General features: G+C 34.7%; 1 long non-coding RNA gene across 1 annotated transcript in view; it reads right to left on the bottom strand.

Annotated features, from left to right (window-relative positions):
- LOC144372283 (uncharacterized) overlaps window positions 1-21,798 on the bottom strand; it is a 39,666-nt gene extending 17,868 nt beyond the window's left edge. Inside the window, exons 1-3 of the long non-coding RNA XR_013432303.1 lie at window positions 21,698-21,798; window positions 6,906-7,064; window positions 5,578-5,665 (exon numbers count right to left, since the gene is read on the bottom strand). This is a non-coding gene — a long non-coding RNA (uncharacterized LOC144372283). The remainder of the gene's footprint in view (window positions 1-5,577; window positions 5,666-6,905; window positions 7,065-21,697) is intronic.
- Window positions 21,799-22,512: the final 714 nt, after the last annotated feature.

The following is a 22,512-nucleotide window of genomic DNA, read 5'->3' on the forward strand; positions in this document are numbered from 1 at the left end:
ATTTTTTCCTTTCCCCTCACTTCCTCTTGTATGTAATTTTGTATAACCCTGAGGGTCTCCTTCCATTTCCATGCAATTTCCCTTCTCTCTCCCTTTCCCTCCCACTTCTCATCCTTGTTTAATGTTGGTCGTCTTCTCGTGCTCTTCTTCCCTAGTTTGTTCTTAGTTACTCTCCTTATATCAAAGCAGACATTTGGCATTTGTTTTTTAGGGCTTGGCTAGCTTTCACTTAGCATAATCTGCTCTAATGCCATCCATTTCCCTCCAAATTCTATGATTTTGTCATTTTTTAATGCAGAGTAATACTCCATTGTGTATAAATGCCACATTTTTTTTTTTTATCCATTCGTCTATTGAAGGGCATCTAGGTTGGTTCCACAGTCTTGCTATTGTGAATTGTGCTGCTATGAACATCGATGTAGCAGTGTCCCTGTAGCATGCTCTTTTTAGGTATATAAAGAACTCAAAAAATTAGACAATAAGATAACAAATAACCCAATCAACAAATGGGCCAAGGACCTGAACAGACACTTCTCAGAGGAGGACATACAATCAATCAACAAGTACATGGAAAAATGCTCACCATCTCAAGCAGTCAGAGAAATGCAAATCAAAACCACACTAAGATACTATATCTCACTCCAGTAAGATTGGCAGCCATTATGAAGTCAAACAACAATAAGTGCTGGCGAGGATGTGGGGAAAAGGGTACACTTGTACATTGTTGGGGGGACTGCAAATTGGTGCAGCCAATTTGGAAAGCAGTATGGAGATTTCTTGGAAAGCTGGGAATGGAACTACCATTTGACCCAGCTATTCCCCTTCTCGGTCTATTCCCTAAAGACCTAAAAAGAGCATGTAGATAAAAATTTTAAATAAAATATATAAAATATGTTTTTATTTATATGTGTTTATATGTTATATGTATGTAAACTTTTCTACTTTTTGTAGTATTGCCAAATTAAGTTGTCATAGAACTTTATTTAATTAACTTAAATATAATAATAAGTGCTTACATTAATTAAGTATTCCTTAAATTCTTACAAGGATATAAACTAACCCAAATTGTTTTCCAATTGTACTGGGATAATCTTTGGGAAAAAGAAAAACATCTAAAATGTGTCATTTTGATTAAAATAGACACGTGGTTTGAGTTGTCAGAAATAAATATAGAAATGAAACTTTTCCTATCTAGGTTTATTAGTAAAATAAGCTGATGTTATCTCTATAATACGAAATTTTTTCAGCAAGGAAAATAACTCAAGATGATTGCTAACTATGCATTGTTTCATTTTCATAAGCAATAGTAGTAAAATTGCTAGTGTCTTAAAATATGTAGGTAAGATAAAATTCCCATGTGAGAGATGATATTCCTATACCAAAATGTTTTACTATTCTTATCATGATGCACAGAAAGTTGAGGCTGAGGGAAATCTCTATTAACTATATAATTCTCAGGCCTAACTTAAAAAAAAAAAAGAAAAAAAAAAGCTAAGAGAATTGAAATAAAATTTTTCCTCCTTTACAATTTCTTATTAAAGGGAGACTGAAGATATTTGGAACAGTTATTAAACATATTCTGTGATGTAATGCAAATTGTGCTCTAAGAAAACATATACTTGTAGATATTATGATTCATAGACTTCCAATCCACACATTGTTGGTGTGACTGACAGTTCACAAATTGCCAGTGTTCACTGAAAATTAAGGTAAATAAGGGTTAAGAATTCTAACTAATATATATGTAGTTGAAATCAATGGAAGTAATGAAGGAAACAATACCATATGCAAGAATACAAAGAAGGAAAGATGTACTTTTTAGGAAATCTAAAAGGCATGAGAATGTTAAGGGAAACAGGATCATTTTTGTTTTAAAGTAGAAAGACTAGTGGATTCAATGTGAAAAAGAGGAAAGGTACGGGACAAAAACTGAATGGATATAAGAAAGTTTTGCAACACTTATGGAAGAGTAATCTTTGAAAATGAATTTTGTGTCTGACCAAGCTGATTAAGATAAAAAGTAAACTATAAGTTTTTCTAAAAATTGAACATTGATATCAAAATTACATTAATGAGAAACTAGAAGCTGATTCTGTTAAGTAAATTTTTTTTTCCTGAAGTATTTGTCTGTTCTAAATAGGGAATTAAGAAAGGATTTTCTCTGTATTTCAGATAATTGAACTAGAAAACAAAGGCTCTGTTTCTATCAAGATATTTCTTTGTTTTCTCTATAAGATTGAGCCAGGGTCAAATTACCTATGATAATCTACTTAATAAATAGTGATACACACCTGAATTGTAGAAGCAAAACAAAACATATTTAAAGATATTCCTTTGTTTCACTTTGTCTTTATTAGGTCATTTATTACTTAAGAAAACTGAATTTTGTTAAAAGAGATAAGGGGTTTCCCCCCTTTAACTATGTAACTTTCTCTATTTGCCTTTGAAGTATTTTTTTTAGTCATCTGATTAATCAAATGACTATTGTGATTCTGTTTTAATCAAGAGCTTTAAACTCTTTGAAGTTTTTGATAATTTCTCCAGAACAAATTTTAAAGAAATTCTGATGAGATATTTTTGGAGTATTGGTTTTTTATGGCTCCCTAAAATATCACAAAAAACTTTATTAATTCTCCTTATAAAAATAGAACTACTAAATTAATTATGATGATTTGATATGTAAAATTGCATGAGAAGCATTGTAAAATAATAAATTATACTTAGCTTTCTTTAAGTTATATTGAGTATGTTGAGTATGTAACCAGTGTGTGTTTCAAAAATGTATGAAATCTGAGAGTCCAGGTGTAGTTATAGTCAGCATACTAATTATTATCTTAAAATATTGTGTTTTGAAGAAATAACAAAATTTCCTGTCAGTTGCATTCTAATAAACTGTCATCAGATCTTTAACCATGGTTATGTAAAACCTTGTCATCAGCTGATAGTTAATTATTTAATTTTGGTACACTTCTGAAAGCTATGCATGGAAGTATAAACCTAAGATCTTTAGTACTGAGAAGATTTATGGAGAGAACACTGGCACGTACAAGTTTTTGGTAACTTTAATATCATACCATTGAACTGGGTAAGAATTCTCAGAAATCCATTGAAGAAAGTGGTTGGCTCATTTAAAACATCTAACCTAACATTAAGTAGTGTAGGAATTAATTAATTTAGTACTAGGGAAATGCTTTAGGAGACAATTTTAAGTGAGCCAGTAATGAAATTGTTAAAATATACAAATTGAATGAACTCTATAAGATTGAGCCAGGGTGAAATTACCTATGATAACCTACTTAATAAACAGTGATACACACCTGAATTGTAGAAACAAAACATATTTAAAATAATAAAAATTCAGTGTTAGGAATGGATCCATGGATAGTCTAGATGACCATTGGCCTTCTTGAGTTCTTTTTTAAAAAACATTTTTAATTTGTTCTTTACAGATATACATGACAGTATTATTATACATACATGGAGTATAACTTGTTCTAATTAAGATTCCATTCTTATGGTTACACATGAAGTAGAGTTCCACTAGTGGGGTGTTCATATATAAACTTGTAAAGGAATATCCTATTTATTCTACTGTCTTTCCTAATCCTATCTCCCTCCCATTCATTCATTCCCCTTTGTCTAAACTACTGAATTTTTATTCTTTCCCTCCCTACCTCTTGTTGCCTGTTAGCATTCACATATCAAAGAGAACATTCAACCTTTGCTTTTTGGGAATTGACCTATTTCACTTAGCATGATGTAGGGATTCTGACCGTGGAAATGTACAGAGAAGCGTTCCCTTAATGAGCAAACTCCTGGGGGTTAACAGGCACCCTTTTTCCCACCCTTAGAATGCCATGCAATCTCTCTTAGGATCTAGTAATATAGCTAATATATGTGCAATGTCTAGCTGATATGTAATGCCCTGGGAAGCCTCTGTGTTAGAGCCTCATCAAACTTTGACCTTGATTGCAAGCACATAGCTCCTGGGAATAAAGAAACTAGTTTGTTAGATAATTACAATGTTTCATCAAGCTCAGTTACTCTCCCTGCCTAACAATAACTTCAGACAATGGACTTTGCTGAGAACTCCACCAAGCTCCTAACATTGCATATGGTAACTGTGAAATGTAACTGCAGTATAAGCAATCTTATTGTTACTCTAAACAATAATGTAGTTACGGTACTACTGGCCTAATGTAACCTATTGGTATAAATAAATGTGGCAGCTTGGACAAAGAGCCACTCTGTCATCTTCCCTGCCTCTGCACCTTGTCTCTGTCTCTTCTTTATTATTATTCCCTACAACTGGTGACCAATGTTGGGGCACAAGACAAGCTATTTCCCCCCTAAATCCTCTCAATCCACAGAGAGTTTGGGACAACAGAATCTGCCTTAATAGAGACCCTTATTGACCTTGACAGGCAATAGGGAAGGGAGTAGCTTACTCATGCCTGGAACAGGCTTCTGACATGCATCTCTTTCATCGGCTAGTACTGACCCCTAATCAGTAGGCTATGGGTAATTCTCCATCTCTATCTGTCACTCAACAACATCATCAGGTCAAGCTTTCTCTCTTATTTGCAAGGCTGGACATACCATAAATAATACTGATCTTACTGCCTTGCGGACAGAGATAAACTCTTGTTGTCTTTTTATCCAGAAAGTGGGAAACTAAATTTAAAGGACTGGGAGAAAATAGGTGAAACACTTCATGAGAAGCCACAAACTTCTATATCTATGCTTCAAAGTTTTTTTTTTTTTTTTTTAGATGTGCTTAATAAAACCTCTATTTCCCAACCTGCCTGCTCTCCTCCTTCTGTGCCTGGTTATGTGGCACCTTTATATCCCCCACTGCTCCTCCCTCAGCATTGACATAGCCCTGGCAACAACTAACTCTGCCCAGAGCTGTCCTAGAGCCTCCCATGCATAAGAAGCCTCACTGCCATTGCCTCTGTGGTCTACTATAGCACTGTGCTGCCCCCAGCTAGATCCCAGTTCACTGAGTGTTTGGGACAATCTGTGGAGGAAGGGGAGTCTAATAACTTACCTGTCTGTCCTATTGAGATAAATTCTGCTAATAAACCTAAATATCAATATGAACAGTTCCCTTTTGATGTATTCAAAGAGTTAAAATGTTTAAATGAAAGGAAAAATACAAGGTTTGACTCTACTGTCATTGAAACATTTTTATCAGTTACTATAAGTAGACCTAACTTAACTCTGTTTAAGTGAGCAGTCAAGGGTTATAAGACACAAATACTAATGTCATGGTAATAAATACTTTTATGGTATGGCTTTATGCATGGCCTTAAGAGGCCACCATGGTCTGGGGCAAAGGAAATAAAATAAACAAGTATTCAAAAGCTCCCTGTGGCTACCATGCTCTATCCTTTCCAATCCAAAACAAATCATTACTTATAACCAACCATGTGTGGAAACTGTTACAAGATTTACAATATTTAAAACAAAAAGAAAAAAAGAAAAAATAATTCTCCACAAAGTATATAAACTACAACACCAGATTTAAGAAAATTATGAAAGAAAAGAAAAAATGGTTACAATAGTTTTACTTACCTTGAAACTTCTCCTGGATCTCTAATTTTCCTGGCTTTATATTTAAAATGTAAATTACAGGACCTACAAGATTTACCTTATGAAAAACCTGTTAAAACAAAAGAAAAAAGTGTCTCTTTTAAATCCAAACTGCTTAGCTAGCTATCTTACCTGTTTTCAGCCAGCTTTCTTAACCAGTTCCTCCCTAATGTTATAACATAGAAAGAGAAAAGTAGAAACATTCTAAAAGTATAAGCTTCTTTTTGAAAAAAAAGTTTTTTCTGAAAAATTTCACAGGCTTTCAACTGGCTCTTATCTGAGCCGAAAGTACATTTCGACCCGATAAAAAGTATTTCAGCGATGTAAATTTTTAAATATTCTATATAAGTTGATGTATTTTTCTGATTGGTCTTGTTTTATCTAACTATAAAGGTTTTAACAAAGGCCAATTTCTCTGGAGTTAACTCTCATATACATTCAAAATTCCTTTTAATAAATCATAAAAAGATAGAAACATGTTATATTGGGGATGAATATGATAATTATCAAGGACATATATCTGGCTGTATAAAACCTTTGATTTCAAGATCCATTATGGCTATTAAGTTCTATACCTGACATTTCCAATTATATAGGCCTGTCTTAAATCTATATATTATGTACTTGATATTAAATTGACACTTAAACAAATAAGTGTTCATCAATTAAAATTTAAATTAAAAAAATGGATCCAAATAACTTAATTCAAATCAAGTAATCAAATAAAAATATACATGTCTTTAAGGTTCTGGCTTATGGGTTTTCCTAGGTGACCAAACAATCACATCTTAATTTCTAAAAAATATATATAATATTCATTACATGTAAAATTTTTCTTCAACAAAGATGACTAATACTATAAATCATGTTTGTCTTATGTTTTTTGTTACAATTAAAGTAAGTAAATTAAATTTAACATAAAAGAAATTAACCTTCATAAGTATAGTTTCTTAAATACATAAATTAAAAATTACAGCTGATGCCAAACTGATCTCTCATTTTTTCCAGTTGTTAAAAAAAGGATACTGACTCCTTTCTTTATTTAACTCCTTCTTTAAAACAGGCTTTACAAAAAATTAATAAAGATTATCAACAATAATGGTGGATCAACTTTCAATATCTAATGTGCCATTGTCATTGAAAGTTATTGTTAAAACACCTTATGCTTTCACAACAGTATTTGCTAATTATAATAAAAATATATTAAAATAATTACACTGTCCTCATTTTTTCAGGCTATGATATTTTGCCTTTCACTGACATGTATGCTCAATTAATTACTGATAATCATACCAAAACTTTATCCTTACCCGACCTGGACATTCATATTTTACACCTTAGTTATGAAAAAACTTCATATCTCAGGCTGGGGATGTGGCTCAAGTGGTAGCACTCTGGCCTGGCATGCGTGCAGCCTGGGTTCGATCCTCAGCACCACATACAAACAAAGATGTTGTGTCCGCCGAAAACTAAAAAATAAATATTAAAATATTAAAAAAAGAAAAAACTTCATATTTCTATACTTACAGATTTCCTCTACTATCAAGTTATATGAACAGATATTTTAACACCAATTGATTTTCACATGCCTCATGATGGACGATTCTCTGTTATATCAGGTTTCTTAATTATAGCCATCTTAATTTCTACCATTCCTCTTATAAATGGATTAAAGGTGTATACAGATAAAATTAAATAAAGAGGAGTAATATCTGTTCTTATCAATGATAAATGGACTATTATACCCTACCTCAAATCTCTCCACAGTGAGAGCATTAGCTGCCATTATCTTAGCGCCAAGACTATTTTCTAATACTTTAAACATTATTACAGATTCTAAATGTATTTTGTTTATTTTTATGTGGTGCTGAGGATCGAACCTAGTGCTCACACATGCTAAACAAGCACTCTGCCACTGAGCTATAATCCCAGCCCAGACTCTAAATTTATAACTAAACTTGTTCCTCTTATTTTTATAGCTGTGTTTTGCCTTTGTTTGGATTCCAACTTACTATCTCTTTTTTTTAACCCTTTAAACTCTTTTGCAGCACCATATGTCTTCTATCTTCCTCTCTCCTAACACAGTCACACCAAAATTCCTGGACCTTTGAGAGAAGGTAACACTCGCACGAATAAAGCTATGAAATCCCTTTGTCCTTTATTTTCAGATACTGTAAAATCCCTTGGATTTTTTTCATCAAAATACTCAATCACTAATAAAAACCTTTTCCATCTCTTCTCAACAGGTTCATGCTATAGTCAACAACTGTTCTCAACTTTTGGGCCCCTATGTGAAAATCTGTAAATCCACGAGGCCTACATTCTAATGCACTTTGACAAATGGATATTACCCATTTCCCTCCTTTTCATCCTTAATCCTTTCTTCATGTTTTTATTGATACTCATTCTGCATTCATTTGGGCTAGTGCCCAAAGATCTAAAAAGATATCTGATTACATTTCTTATTTATTACTCTGCTTTGCCACCATGGACGAGTTTATCTATTTAAAAATGGATAAGGCCCCTACATATACTTCTTGCACTTTCACACAATTTTGTAATCAATAAAATATAATTTTAATTCATAAAATTTCTCCTAATCCTACTGGACAGGTTTTGGTTAAACGAGCACATCGTATTCTTAAAACTTGCCTTTTAAAACAAAACTGTGATGATTCAGTAAACCTTCTAAGACAAAATTTAATGCTTTTTTTTTTGACATTTTCCTTAGTGGATATCCCTACATTAGCTGTCGGGACTTACAAAATCACTATGAAACTGGCCTGTGCTATTGTAAAAACATATGAATCGTACCTCTATGACAATTGATATGCTTAATGTAGAACAAAAACAACATCATCAAACTCTTCTTGATAATCAGGCCACAATTTATTAGTTGTTGCTATTACATCATAAAGGATGTCAGGAGCTTAATAATATGTGTTGCTTCAATTTAAGTGATAATAGTACTCTATCGCAAAGGAGTTAGACTACCTTAAAGATATCATTTAAAAGGTTCAAGAAGACAATGGAGGTTTAGATTTATTGGATTGGCTAATTTCTTGTTTATCCAACTTTACTTGGGTCAAACAATTATTCATAGGTACATGTTTATTAATATTGGGATTATTATGTTGTGCTTGCTGTTGCCAATGTTTGCCCTACTTTTTTGCCCATGGTGACATTAACAAAAAGACAAATTATTATTCATCTGAAAGGCCTTAAGAAACAAGAAAGGAAACATGAAAGGATTCTGATTGTGGAAATGTACATGGGAGTGTTTCCCTGGTGAGCAAACTCCCAGGGGATCATAGGTACCCTGTTTCTCACCCTTAGAAAGCCATGCAACCTCTCTTGGGATCCAATAATGTAGCTAATATATGTGCAATGTCTAGCTGGTCTGCAATGCCCTGAGAAGTCTCTGTGTTAGAGTCTCATCAAGCCTGGATCTTGGTTGTAGGCACATAGCTTCTGGGAATAAAGAAACTTGTTTGATAGATAATTACAATGTTTTATCAAGCCCTGGTACTCCTGGATCTGCCTGCCTAACAGTAACTTCAGACAATGGACTTTCTTGACAACTGCACAAAGTCCTAACCTTGAATATTTTAACTGTGAAATGTAACTGCAGTATAAGCAACCTTACTGCTACTCTAAACAATAATGTAGTTATGGTACTAATGATCTAATGTAACCTATTGGTATAAATAAATGTGGCCTCTTAAACAAAGAGCCACTCTGCTACCTTCCCTGCCTCTGCACCTTGTCTCTGTCTCCTCTTTATAATTATTATTTACAGCATGATAGTTTCCAGAACCATCCTTTTACCAGCAAAAGTCAAAATCATTCTTTTTTATGGCTGAGTAATATTCCCTATGTAAACATACACCTCATATTCATTATCCATTCATCCATGGAAGGGCAGCTAGGTTGGTTAATAGCTCTGCTCATAGTAGGTCAATTGTATGTTGATTTTAAGTCCTTTGTGTATAAAACAAAGAGTGGGAAAACTGGGTCAAATGGTGGTTTCACTCCAAGTTTTCTGAAGAATCTCTAGACTGCTCTCCAGAGTGGCTGCACAGCCATCAGCAATATATGGGTGAACCTTTTCCTCAACATGCTTATTTCCAACATTTATCATTACTTGTATACTTGATAATTGCCATTCTGACTGGAGTGAAATAAAATCTCAATATAGTTTTCATTGTATTTCTGTCATTTAGTTTGATACCATACCAATTATTGATTCTTTATTTTACTCCTTGTGTTTTAGAAGTTTTGTTGAGGAATTTGTTTCCTAAGCTGATGTGATGGAGATTTGGCCTATATCTAGTAGGCACAGGATCTCTGGTCTAATGCCCAGGTCCTTGATCCACATTGAGTTGAGTTTTGTGCAGAATGAGAGGGGGGTTGGTGATTTCATTTTGCTACATATGTATTTCCAGTTTTCCTCCAATGTATGTTTAGGACACCTTTGTCCAGTACAGCGAGATCACTCTACTTATTTGGGTTTGTCTCTGTTTCTTCTATTCTGTTCCATTGTGTCCATGTTTGTTTTTGTACCAATGCTATGTAGAATTTTTGTTGTTTGTTTGTTTGTTCATTTTAAGGCCAGGTGTTGTGATGCCTCCTGCTTCACTTTTCTTGAATAAAAGTGGCGAAAGAGAGCTTCCAAGTCTGGTTCCGTGTCAGGGGGAATGCTTTCAATTTTCTCCATTTAAAATGATATTGGCCTCAGTTTCCATCTACATAACATTTGTGAAGTATGTTCCTACTATCCCTAGTTTTTCTAGTGTTTTGAGCATGAATAAATCCTGAATTTTGTCAAATTCTTTTTCTGCATCTATTGAGATAATCATGTTATTCTTTGATATGGTGAATTACATTTATTGATTTCCATATGAATAACAAAATTGCATCCCCAGAATGAAACTCACTTAATCATGGTGCACTATCTATTTAATATTTTTTGTGTGTGATTTGCCCATATTTTATTAAGAATTTTGGCATCTATGTTCATCAGGGATATTGGTTTGAAGTTTTCTTTCCTTGATGTGTCTTTGTCTGATTTTGGTGTTAGGGTGATAGTAGGTTCATAGAATGAGTTTGGCAATCTTTCCTTCTTCTCTACTTCATGGAATAATTTTAGAATTGATGTTACTTCTTCTTTAAAAGAAAAAAATTCTACAGATTCGGAGAATTCATCTTATCCTAGGCTTTTCTTTCTTGGTAGGTTTTTGAGAGCATTTTCAATTTCTTTACTTGAAATTGATCTGATTAAATTTTCTATATCCTTCAGATTTAATTTTGGTAGATCATATGTCTTTAGAAATTTGTTGTCTTTATATTTTTCTATTTGATTTGATTATAAGTTTTCAAAAATAGTTTCTGATAATCCTCTGTATTTCAGTGGTGTCCATTGTGATATTTCCTTTTTCATCATGGAATTTGGGTCTTTTTCCCTTTCTCTTGGTTAGGTTGTCTAAAGGTTTGATTTATTTTTTCAAAAGACCAACTTTTTGTTTTGTTGATTTTTAAAATTTTCTTCTTTCAATTTTACTGATTTCAACTGTGATTTTAAGTTTTCCTGTATTCTACTGCTTTTGGTGTTAATTTGTTTTTCTTTTTCTAGGGCTTTGAGATGTAATGTTAGGTTATTTATTTGTAGAGTTTCTATTCTTTTAATGAATGAACTCAATGTAATGAACTTTCATAGTGTCCCAGAGATTTCATATGTGTGTCACTATTCTCATTTGCCTCTAAGCAGTTTTTAAATTTCACCCCTGATTTCTTCAGATGAACATTCGTCATTTAATAGCATGTTATTTAGTCTCCAGAGGTGTGTGAGAAACTCTGCATTTTTTTATTTTCTCATTGATTTCTAATTTTATTCCATCATAATCTGACAGAATGCAAGGCATTATCTCTATTTTTTTTTTTTTGTATTTTCTAAGAGTTGCTTTTTGGCCTACGATGCGGTCTATTTTAAAGAAGGATCCATGTGCTACTGAGAAGAAAGTGTATTTAGTCACTGATGAATGAAATATTCTATGTATGTTTGTTAAGTTTAAATTAGTAATTGTATTTTTTAGTTCTATAGCTTCTTTATTTAGTTTTTGTTTGGAGGATCTATCTGAGTTTGGGAGAGATGTGCTAAAGTCACCGAGTACTATTGTGTTATGGTCTATTTGATTCTTGAAATTGAGAAGTTTGTTTGATGTACATAGATGCTTCATCGTTTGGGCATAAATATTTACAAATGTTATATCTTGTTGGTGCATATTTCCCCTAAGCAGTTTGAAGTGACCTTCTTTGTCCCTCCTATTAACTTTTGTTTGAAGTCCACTCTAACAGTGTGGTTTTGAGGCAGCAGAGTTTCTATCCTGTGGGATTATGGTGTCCCTGAAGGATTGCAGTATGTCACTGCTTAGTGGGAGACAAATAATAACAACAACCAATGTAAACAATATACGGCATTAAACCAAATAGTTCCTGGTATGACATCTACAATGTTAGTCATCACAATAAATAGAAATGACATTATCAATTATTATCCACAGTAAAAACAGTAAGATTGCAAATGGGTTTCCAATTTTGAGTGGTGAACAGGGAGAAAACTAGGAGTGATTAAGGATGTGTTGATTACAGGTGGGATACAAATAAAAATAAAATATTATTGTGAGAGTGAATAATAGAGCAATAAATATTGGCAGTTAGCCAATATTTTAGTGTTTCCCGGTCACTCTTTGTTAAATCACTCCTGTCCCTGACCTTTCAAATTCGTGGCTGGGTGCTTAAAAGGTCATAGAAGATATGTTGCAGTTCTAATCCCCAGTGCCTCATAAGGTATCTGTATTTGGAGAGAACATTATAAAGAGAGGATTAAAATAAAACGTGGTGATTAGAATGAGTCCTAATTTGATAGGATTGGGATCCTGATAAGGTGAAATTTGGACCTAGATGTGTATAAGGGAAAGACCATTTAAAGACACCAGGAGAAGATGGCCATCAACAAGCCAGGGAGACTGGCTTCAAAACAGAGCTGCTCATCTCATGGAGATCAGAAAAATGGCGAGGAAAAGGAAGAACTGAGGAATGAGATGTCCCCTTCTAGGGAATCAACTCCAATGACCTACCTTCCAAACACGCCCTACTGCCTACAAGTTTTTACCAAATCCTAATAATCCTGTCAAATTATGAACCCATCAGTGGATTAATCCACTGATGAGGTTAGAGCTCATGATCCAATTCACCTTTCTGTAGAGCCACCTGGGCCACAAACTGCAAGTGCCCCTCAGTTCTCTTTTGTCCACCTCTCTATTTGGATTACAGATTAACACTCTCAGCTCTGAGATAGAAGCCAAAATTTATATGTCATTTATACTGTTTAAACAACAACAGATAACATTTACATTAGTACAGTAAACCATTTACATAACAGGTAAGAGAGTAGATGTCTTTTTTGGGGGGATGGGTGGGTACCAGAGATTGAAGTCAGAAACTCTCCACCACTGAGCCACATCCCCAGACCTGTTTTGTATTTTATTTAGAGACAGGATCTCACTATTGGTTTTACTTTGAAAACTTGGATTACTAAGACTATTGCTTAGCACTTTGCTTTTTCTGAGGCTGGCTTTGAACCTGTGATCCTTCTGCCTCAGCCACTGGGATTAAAGTGTGCATCTGTTGAAGCTGATGTCTTTTACACTTTCCTCACTCTTAATTGTGATTATTTTTATAGTTTTGGAGGTTGTATGATATTTTTGGGAGAATTAATATTAGCTGCAAGTGTAGCCTGGTGAAGGAACATCAATACTTTTAAAAAGTGTATATCGTCTCAAAAGCTATGTAAGTTAGCATTAGAATTATTTTTACATTCTAGGCATCTACTGGGAAAGAGAACAACTAGAAGTTACTTTCTTTCTTTCTGTCAGATCTATGCAGATCTGACAGATCTAAGCTATGAGAATTTTTTGAATTAAAAAATTCTCATAGCTTAGATCTAGAAATTCAAGCTTGAACAGAAAGAGCCAAATGACCCTCTGAGTTTTAGAGGTATCAATGGTGACAAATACCAGTAAATAACATTAAGTTACTTGTTTGTTCTGCATGGAGTACCTTTTCCCCCATGAATAACTACTGCTTCTCCTGCCTCTGCCTCAGCAGAAATGCCAGACACTGCCTTCTCTGTCCATGGCACAGAGAATGACAGCTCACTAACATGCCTAAGGAGGAAACAATTATCTTAGCCACTTTCTTTCTGCACCAGGAACACCTGAATTACTTTTTTCTCCTTTTAAAAATTCTCCCAAGGGATACATCAATTATTATTAACTTTAAACCCTTTTGCGAGCTAGTAGTGAAGGCATCAAGAAAGTATACATTCATTCATAACTGATTTTTTTTAAATTAACAACTCAGTTAATCTACATTTCATAAAGCAATGCATTGCTCTGAAGCTGAGTTTCCTATAAATCTTTCGACTCCTCCTCATGGTTGATGATTCTCATTTCATTTCTGGCAACTATTTGAAACTTTTTATTTTGATCATACTTGCTAAAGTATCTTATTAACCTTTTAAGTACATGTTTTGTTTTAATTCGCTAGCCCCCGATGCTTGTTTCCTTGGGTTCATTTGTTGTTTAAACTTTATATTAACTCTTTCTTACTTATTTCTTCTATTCTCTATTCCATGTTTTCTTGTTGTTGTTTGTGGTATTGGGGATTGAATACTAAACTGAGCTACATTCATAGTCCTTTTCATTTTATATTTTGAAACAGATTCTCAGAAATTACTGAGGTTAGCCTCAAACTTGCTATCCTCCTGTCTCAGCCTTCCTAGCAGTTGGGATTGGAGATGCATGCCACTATCCAGGTATTTTCTTATGATTTTACATTAAAAGCATATGCCATTTGATTTCTATCTCTTTTCAAATACATATATCTAAATCCCTGTTGCTTCTGCCATACTCACCAGATGACTATTAAAGTATTTTAATTTAATTCCATCTTGATATTTGCTATAATCTAACAATTATTTGGCATTGTTTCTATGGACCTAATTTCATTGTATATGAAATTTTGTCTTTTGAGAAATCAAAATTCTTGTAATTTCTGATGTACAAGGAATTGCAGCCTGTGTGATAACACATTAATGGAATTGGCTGGCTTTTTCATTGTGGTCTAGGGCATGGTAAATTTTTGTGGCTGTAGCCTGTGTGTTTGAACATGATATGTAGTTTTGTGTACAACTTCTTGCTATAGCTACTCAGTCAGGCTTCTTAAGTGCATTACACAGCTCTTCTCAATCCCTCTCTGCTTGTTGGTGGTTCCTTGTTTCGGTTCTGAGAGAGGGATGTTCAGTTTATGACTTTTATTCTGCAGGGTTTCCCATGTTTTTGCTCTAATTACCCCACTGTGTGGTACCTCAGATAACTATCTTATTGTTGTCCTGGGCTCTTTGATCCCTGGTATATAATACTGAAAGCATAAAGCAGCCTGTTTCATCTCAACTTCTTCAAGGGAATATTTTCTTGCACATCCTATATTTGCTTTTGTTTTTTGAAATTGATCTACTCTTTCATAATCTATTTTTGTGTTCAGTCCTTGAGAATTCTGATTCTTATTTTTGATCACTGAGCATGTCAAATGTCCTTTTCTAATTTCTATGAGGATTTGGTGGTAGAAGGAGAAAGAGAGGTGAAACATGCTCATTTCCAGCCTTTAAGACTGAACTTGAAATCTTAGAGTAGTTTTGAATTTCACTTTTCAAAGTGCTAGTGATGATGAGCATATTTGCATCTATTTGTTGATTAATTTTATATCATCTTCTGAGAAGTGTCTGTTGAGGTCCTTGGCCCATGTATTGAATGGGTTATTTTATTTATTTATTTATTTTGTGTGTGTGTGTGTGTATTTAGATTTGTGAGTTCTTTCTATACCCTAGAGAGTAGTTTCGCACACATTTGTAGGAAGATTAACATAACACTCCAGTGAATTCAGTGCAGCTGAATTCAGAAGTTGCAGAAGCACCAATGGGAATCCATTCTTGGCTCCTTGTTCAACAGCTGTGCCTCTTATTAACCAAGCTGGAGTTGGACTTGGTAGACCTAGGCATCCTCTTTTTAAATCCTTCGCAGATTTCATGCCCACCTTCACACCACTGCCAGTGTCCCCGGACAACAGTGCCAGACTTGTACTCCAGGATCTTCTAAATATTTAGAACTTTAAAGAAGCCATAACCCTTTTTGATGTTTTACAGCACGGCCTTTTGGAAAAGAACTCTGCATTTGTAGACAAAAAAGACAAAAAAAAAAAAGCTGATATATATAGGTATATAGATACTAGGTATTTTTTTTTCTTTTTTTTTGTTTCTTGTTGTAGTTTTTTCTTTGTTTTTTTTTTATATAGCTCTTGTTAAAAATTTTTTTTTGTTGTTGCTGTAGCACTTTTTGTTTATAAAATTTTGCTCCAATGTAGCAGGTAATCATCACCAGTCTTCAATTCTGATGTACTTTTGTAAGCAACTGTACAGAGCAGCATTAGTGAACCATTAGCTCCAATGACTATATTTGTTAAATTTAATGGCATTAAGATAAAAATGGAACATTTAAATAACAGGAAAGATGAAAAATCCAAACCACCTGAAGGAGATCTCAGATTTAGAGAAGAAAATGAAATATAAAGTTGCAAAATGTTGAGAATATTTAGTTTATCCCAAATAACCTGGTACAAGTACTAAAAGAAAATTCCAGTGCAGAGGGCCTTATCATGAAGCTTAGTGGATAAATTCTAAGTTACTTTTAATCCAAATACTATGACCCCTGTCCATTTTACTTATTTCCCTTTCTATAGAAAAGTCACCTCACATTAATTCAGTTTTCCAGATGTTAAATATGTCCAGAAGTAAGAGTATTTTTATGAGTCAACCCCAAAGTGGAATCACATCATCCACTGCCAATGGAAAAGTTAATTAGTAAGAATATATCATTAAATATCTGGACTGTTTATCTACATACTTTGGGGGCTCTACAATAATGCCTATGACACATTTTTTAAAACTGTTGATCAAAAAAATTGGGGGAGAGAAATAAGCTAACATCAGTTTTTGAAAGATGAAAGGCTTTAAAAAAGGAGTAGTTTCAACCTTTTCATAAATTAAGGTAAAAGATAATCAAAAGATTCTAGCTTAAGTAGGTGAAATCAGAGAAGAGAAAAAGCAGATTGCATAGCACATACTTCTCTAACACCTGTAGTTTCTAAAACCATTCAGAATATTTTTATTAAAATTAATTCAAATAAAATTTAATAAATTTATAAATATAAATTATATTATCATTTAATATAAATTGATCTAATTTAAATTTATTTTATGAATTAATATTGTTTGAATTTATTTTATTAATACTATTGTTTGATTTAAATTTATTTTCTTAATTGATTTTTTAAATTAATTTTGATTAAATTTTAGATTGATTTATATTGAAGAATTCATCAAATTTCATTTAAATTAATACAATTTACAAAGTCAATTTAAATAGCATTCAATATAGATTAAATCATTTAATATTAACTATATAATATAATAAAAATATTAATAAAATTAATTTTCATAAAAATCCTCTTAGTGGTTTTAGAAACTACAGGTATCTGAGAAATATTAGCAAAAGCAATTCTAAGCAGGAAGTGTGAATCTTTTGCGGTATAGCGATACCAGATTTCAAACTGTACTACAGAGCAAGAGTAACCAAAACAGCATGGTACTGATACCAAAACAGGCGGGTGAACCAATGGTACAGAATAGAGGACACAGAGACCAATCCACAAAATTACATCTTTCTTATATTTGATAAAGGGGCTAAAAGCATGCAATGGAGGAAGGATAGCATCTTCAACAAATGGTGGTGGGAAAACTGGAAATCCATATACAACAAAATGAAACTGAATCCCTTTCTCTCGACATGCACAAAAGTTAACACAAAATGGATCAAAGAGCTTGATATCAAATCAGAGACTCTGCATCTGATAGAAGAAAAAGTTGGCTCCGATCCACATATTGTGGTGCCGGGCTCCAAACTCCTTAAGAGGACACCCATAGCACAAGAGTTAATAACAAGGATCAACAAATGGGACTGGCTTAAACTAAAAAGTTCTTTTCTCAGCAAGAGAAACAATAAGAGAGGTAAATAGGGAGCCTACATCCTGGGAACAAATTTTTACTCCTCACACTTCAGATAGAGCCCTAATATCCAGAGTATACAAAGAACTCAAAAAATTAGACAATAAGAAAACAAATAACCCAATCAACAAATGGGCCAAGGACCTGAACAGACACTTCTCAGAGGAGGACATACAATCAATCAACAAGTACATGAATAAATGCTCACCATCTCTAGCAGTCAGAGAAATGCAAATCAAAACCACCCTATGATATCATCTCACTCCAGTAAGATTGACATCCGTTATGAAGTCAAAATACAATAAGAACTGGCGAGGATGTGGGGAAAAGGGTACACTTGTACATTGCTGGTGGGACTGCAAATTGGTGCGGTCAATTTGGAAAGCAATATGGAGATTCCTGGAAAAGCTGGGAATGAAACCACCATTTGACCCAGCTATAGCCCTTCTCGGACTATTCCCTGAAGACCTTAAAAGAGCGTACTATAGGGATACTGCCACATCAGTGTTCATAGCAGCACAATTCACAATAACTAGACTGCAATACCAACCTAGATGCCCTTTAATAGATGAATGGATACAAAAACTGTGGCATTTATACGCAATGGAGTATTACACAGCACTAAGAAGTGACAAAATCATAGAATTTGAAGGGAAATGGATGGCATTCGAGCAGATTATGCTAAGTGAATCTAGCCGATCCCTAAAAAACAAATGCTAAATGTCTTCTTTGATATAAGGAGAGCAACTAAGAACAGAGCAGGGAGGAAGAGTATGAGGAAGAGATTAACAGTAAACAGAGACAAGTGGTGGGAGGGAAAGGGAGAGAGAAGGGAAATTTCATGGAAATTGAAGGAGACCCTCAATGTTACACAAAATTAAATATAACAGGGTGTGAGGAAAAAGGGGGAAAAAAACAAGCAAGAGAATTGAATTACAGCAGATGGGGTAGAAAGAAAAGATGGGAGGGGAGTGAGAGAAGATAGTAGGCGATAGGAAAGGTAGCAGAATACAACAGTCACTAATATGGCATTATGTAAAAACGTGGATGTGTAACCAATGTGATTCTGCAATCTGTATTTGGGGTAAAAATGGGAGTTTATAACCCACTTGAATCAAATTATGAAAGATGATATGTCAAGAGCTTTGTAATGTTTGCAATAAACAATAAAAAACATTTCCCATTTAAAAAAATTACATTGGTGATTTATTGTGATCATTTTATACACAGCAGAACTACATTTAATTCTTTGTCCTACTTATAAAAGTCACTAGATGCGAAAGTATCTACTTTCACAGTTTGTATATAACATTAATGGACTATTTTATATTCTATTTTAAAAATATTGATTATTTAGCCTTTAGTGGACACAACATCTTTATTTTATTTATTTTTTTAGGTAGTGCTGAGGATCAAACCCCATGCCTCACGCATGCTAGGTGAAGGAGCTACTACTTGAGCCACATCCCCAACACTCTCTTAAATTCTTATTTTCACCTTGCTTCCTTATGATAATGAGAATTCAAATTTATGGGTAATATATCATTCACTGAACAACTTGTCAGTCCAAATCAATCCTTCTACTACTGTATTGTCACTGGAGTGTTATGTTAATCTTCCTACAAACGTGTGCGGAACATTTCATTGATTATGCCAATTCTTAAAAATACAAATGTGCCGAGCCCTAATATCCAGAGTATACAAACAACTCAAAAATTAAACATTAAGAAAACAAACAACCCAATCAACAAATGGGCCAAGGACCTGAACAGACACTTCTCAGAGAAGGATATACAATTAATCAAAAAATACACGGAAAAAATGCCCACCCTCTCTAGCAATCAGAGAAATGCAAATTAAAACCACTCTAAGACACCAAATCAGTCCAGTAAGAATGGCAGCCATTAGGAAGTCAAACAACAACAAGTGCTGGCAAGGATGTGGGGGAAAAGGTACACTTGTACATTGCTGGTGCGACTGCAAATTGGTGCAGCCAATTTGGAAAGCATTATGGAGATTCCTGGGAAAGCTGGGAATGGAACCACCATTCGACCCAGCTATTCCCCTTCTCGGACTATTCCCAAAGACCTAAAAAGAGCATACTATAGGGATACAGCTACATCAAGGCTCATAGCAGCACAATTCACAATAGCTAGAATGTGGAACCAACCTAGATGCCAGTCAACAGATGAATGGATTAAAAAAATGTGGCATTTGTACACGGTGGAATATTACTCAGCACTAAAAAATAACAAAACCACGGCATTTGCAGGGAAATGGATGGCATTAGAGGAGATTATGCTAAGTGAAGTTAGCCAATCCCTAGAAAAGAAATGCTGAATGTCTTCTTTCATATAAGGAGGGGGACTCAAAACAGAGCAGGCTGGAAGAGCATGAAAAGAAGATTACCAATTGGAAGGGACAAGAGGTGGGAGGGAATGGGAGAGAGAAGGGGAATTTCATGGAAATGGAAGGATACCCTCATTGTTATACAAAATTACATATAAGACGATGTGAGGGGAAAGGGGAAAAAAGGAGAGAAATGAATTACAGTAGCTGGGGTAGAGAGAGATTATGGGAGGGGAGGGGACAGAAGGGGGGATAGGGAGGGAATAAATAGAAAAGGCAGCAGAATATAACAGACACTAGTATGGCAGTATGTATCAACTTGGACGTATAACCAATGTGATCCTGCAAACTGTACACGTGGTAAAAGTAAGAATTCATACCCCACTTGAATCAAATGTATGAAATATGATATGTCAAGATCATTGTAATGTTTTGAGCAACCAATAAAAATTTAAAAAAAGAGACAAGAAGAGACGAGGCCCACATTGAAGAGATTTAAAAATTCTACTGAAATCTATAAGAAAATGTTTGAATGAATTATGAGGTATTAAAAGAAGTACAAACTTAATGTCTTGCATAGAATTTATCACCCTATGTTTATAGACTCAAAAAGCTTTCATTATTTTAACCTTCAACGGTGTTTTAACAAAGCCACATTATTAAGGGCTCTCTACTTCTGGCTTATTCTTTCTTACTCAGTCTTTTGCCCCATATGAGATCCTCACCACCACAGTCGTCAATGGCTGACCTCGTACTATAATTCAAGGATCACTCTATGGAACATCTTCTCCACTGATTGACTGTATTCAATTGCACTTCACAGCAGGAAATGTATATAACACAGCTTTATGTTGTTCACAGTATCTATCACAATACCTTGTGCTTTTTGGGCACTGAATATATGTATAAGGATACCCTTATGATTATTGGATGCTTTTTGTCACATGTGCTCGCGAATGAGCCGGGGTTTTCCCTCCATATCCCCCATAGCTTCCAGGAACATTCCAAACATTCTCTTTGGAAGAAGAGAAATGCTTTCATTTGGATGGTCAGTTTCGAATACAGTAGGTAGGTTTCTCTCTCATAATAGAAATATAAAATGACAAACAGCTGTGGTCAGAGCGAACCATGCCAGAAGACTGAATCTTGAGTGATCAGAAATGCCTTTCAGCAGGAGGAGCAACCACCACTGGAACCAGATTCAAGCCAAATGTGATAGGTCTTACACTGAAAAAGGATCATTATTTGTGATTGAAAACAATAAACAAACACAGAACACCTAAAGAGAAGGAGGCACCCTGCTATAATTTGGATCTGGAATGTTGCCCAAAGGTCATGTGTTGAAAGCTTGGACCCCAATCTACCAGCATTCAGAACGGACTCTACAGAAAGGTGAATCGAATCCTGAGCTCTAACGTCATCTGTGGATCAATCCACTGATGGGTTCATGATTGGACAGGACTATTGGGAGTTGGTCAAAACTGTGGGGGCGGTAGGGCCTAGTTGGAGGGTAGGCCATTGGAGTTGATTCCCTGGACGGGTACATCATATTCCTCAGTCCTCTCTTCCCCTCACCATTTCCCTGATCTCCATGAGTTGAGAAGCTCTGTTTTGAAGCCAGGCTCTCTGCCATGGTAATCTGCCTCACTTCAGGCCACAGCAATGGAGCCTGAAATTGAACCAAAATAAATATTTACTCATTTAATTTTCTCAGGTATGTTGTCAAAGTGATGAAAAAGTCTTCTCACACACACAAACACACACACACACAGGAGGAATGGTCTAAAGGGAGAAAAGGACACTTGGTATTGTTGACGCCTTCTTCAACAGTAGACACAGCTGGGGTACAGCGTGGATTCTCACTTCAGCAGATGCTAAGAGGGGCTTAAATTTTTATATTAGTCTTTTATGAGGAGAGACTGACTAACACAGGCCTGACTTCTCTCTCAGATTTGGAGATGAATAAGAAGGACCAAGAAGATTTCCTTTTCTAGCCCAGGACACAAATGCAGTCACTAGTTTCTGATAGCAATCGGAGTCATTATGTCTACTTGCTCCGCTATCTCGAAGGCAAGAGACATTATGAGGTGATTCATATAATCCTTAGGATCTACTTAACCATTAACTTTCCAAAAATTCTTCCTTTTTTTAAATTTTATTTCTGCCACCTTGAGGTTTTGTTTCCTGAACAGACATAGAGAAAGAACAGCTCAAGGAAAAGAGTCTCCTGAAAATGGGCTCTGGGAAGAGAGTAATGGGAGCAAACCCAAACCCCTTCTAAAGGGTAATAAGGAAAATGATCCTAAACAAAACAAAAAGCAAATAGGAACAAAGTGGCAGCAGGCTCTGTTTGTTGGCCACTTTCTCTGCACCAGCCATCAGGTGAGAAC

This window comes from Ictidomys tridecemlineatus, assembly GCF_052094955.1.
Source record: "Ictidomys tridecemlineatus isolate mIctTri1 chromosome 8 unlocalized genomic scaffold, mIctTri1.hap1 SUPER_8_unloc_1, whole genome shotgun sequence".
In the NCBI taxonomy this organism is placed as follows: Eukaryota; Metazoa; Chordata; class Mammalia; order Rodentia; family Sciuridae; genus Ictidomys; species Ictidomys tridecemlineatus.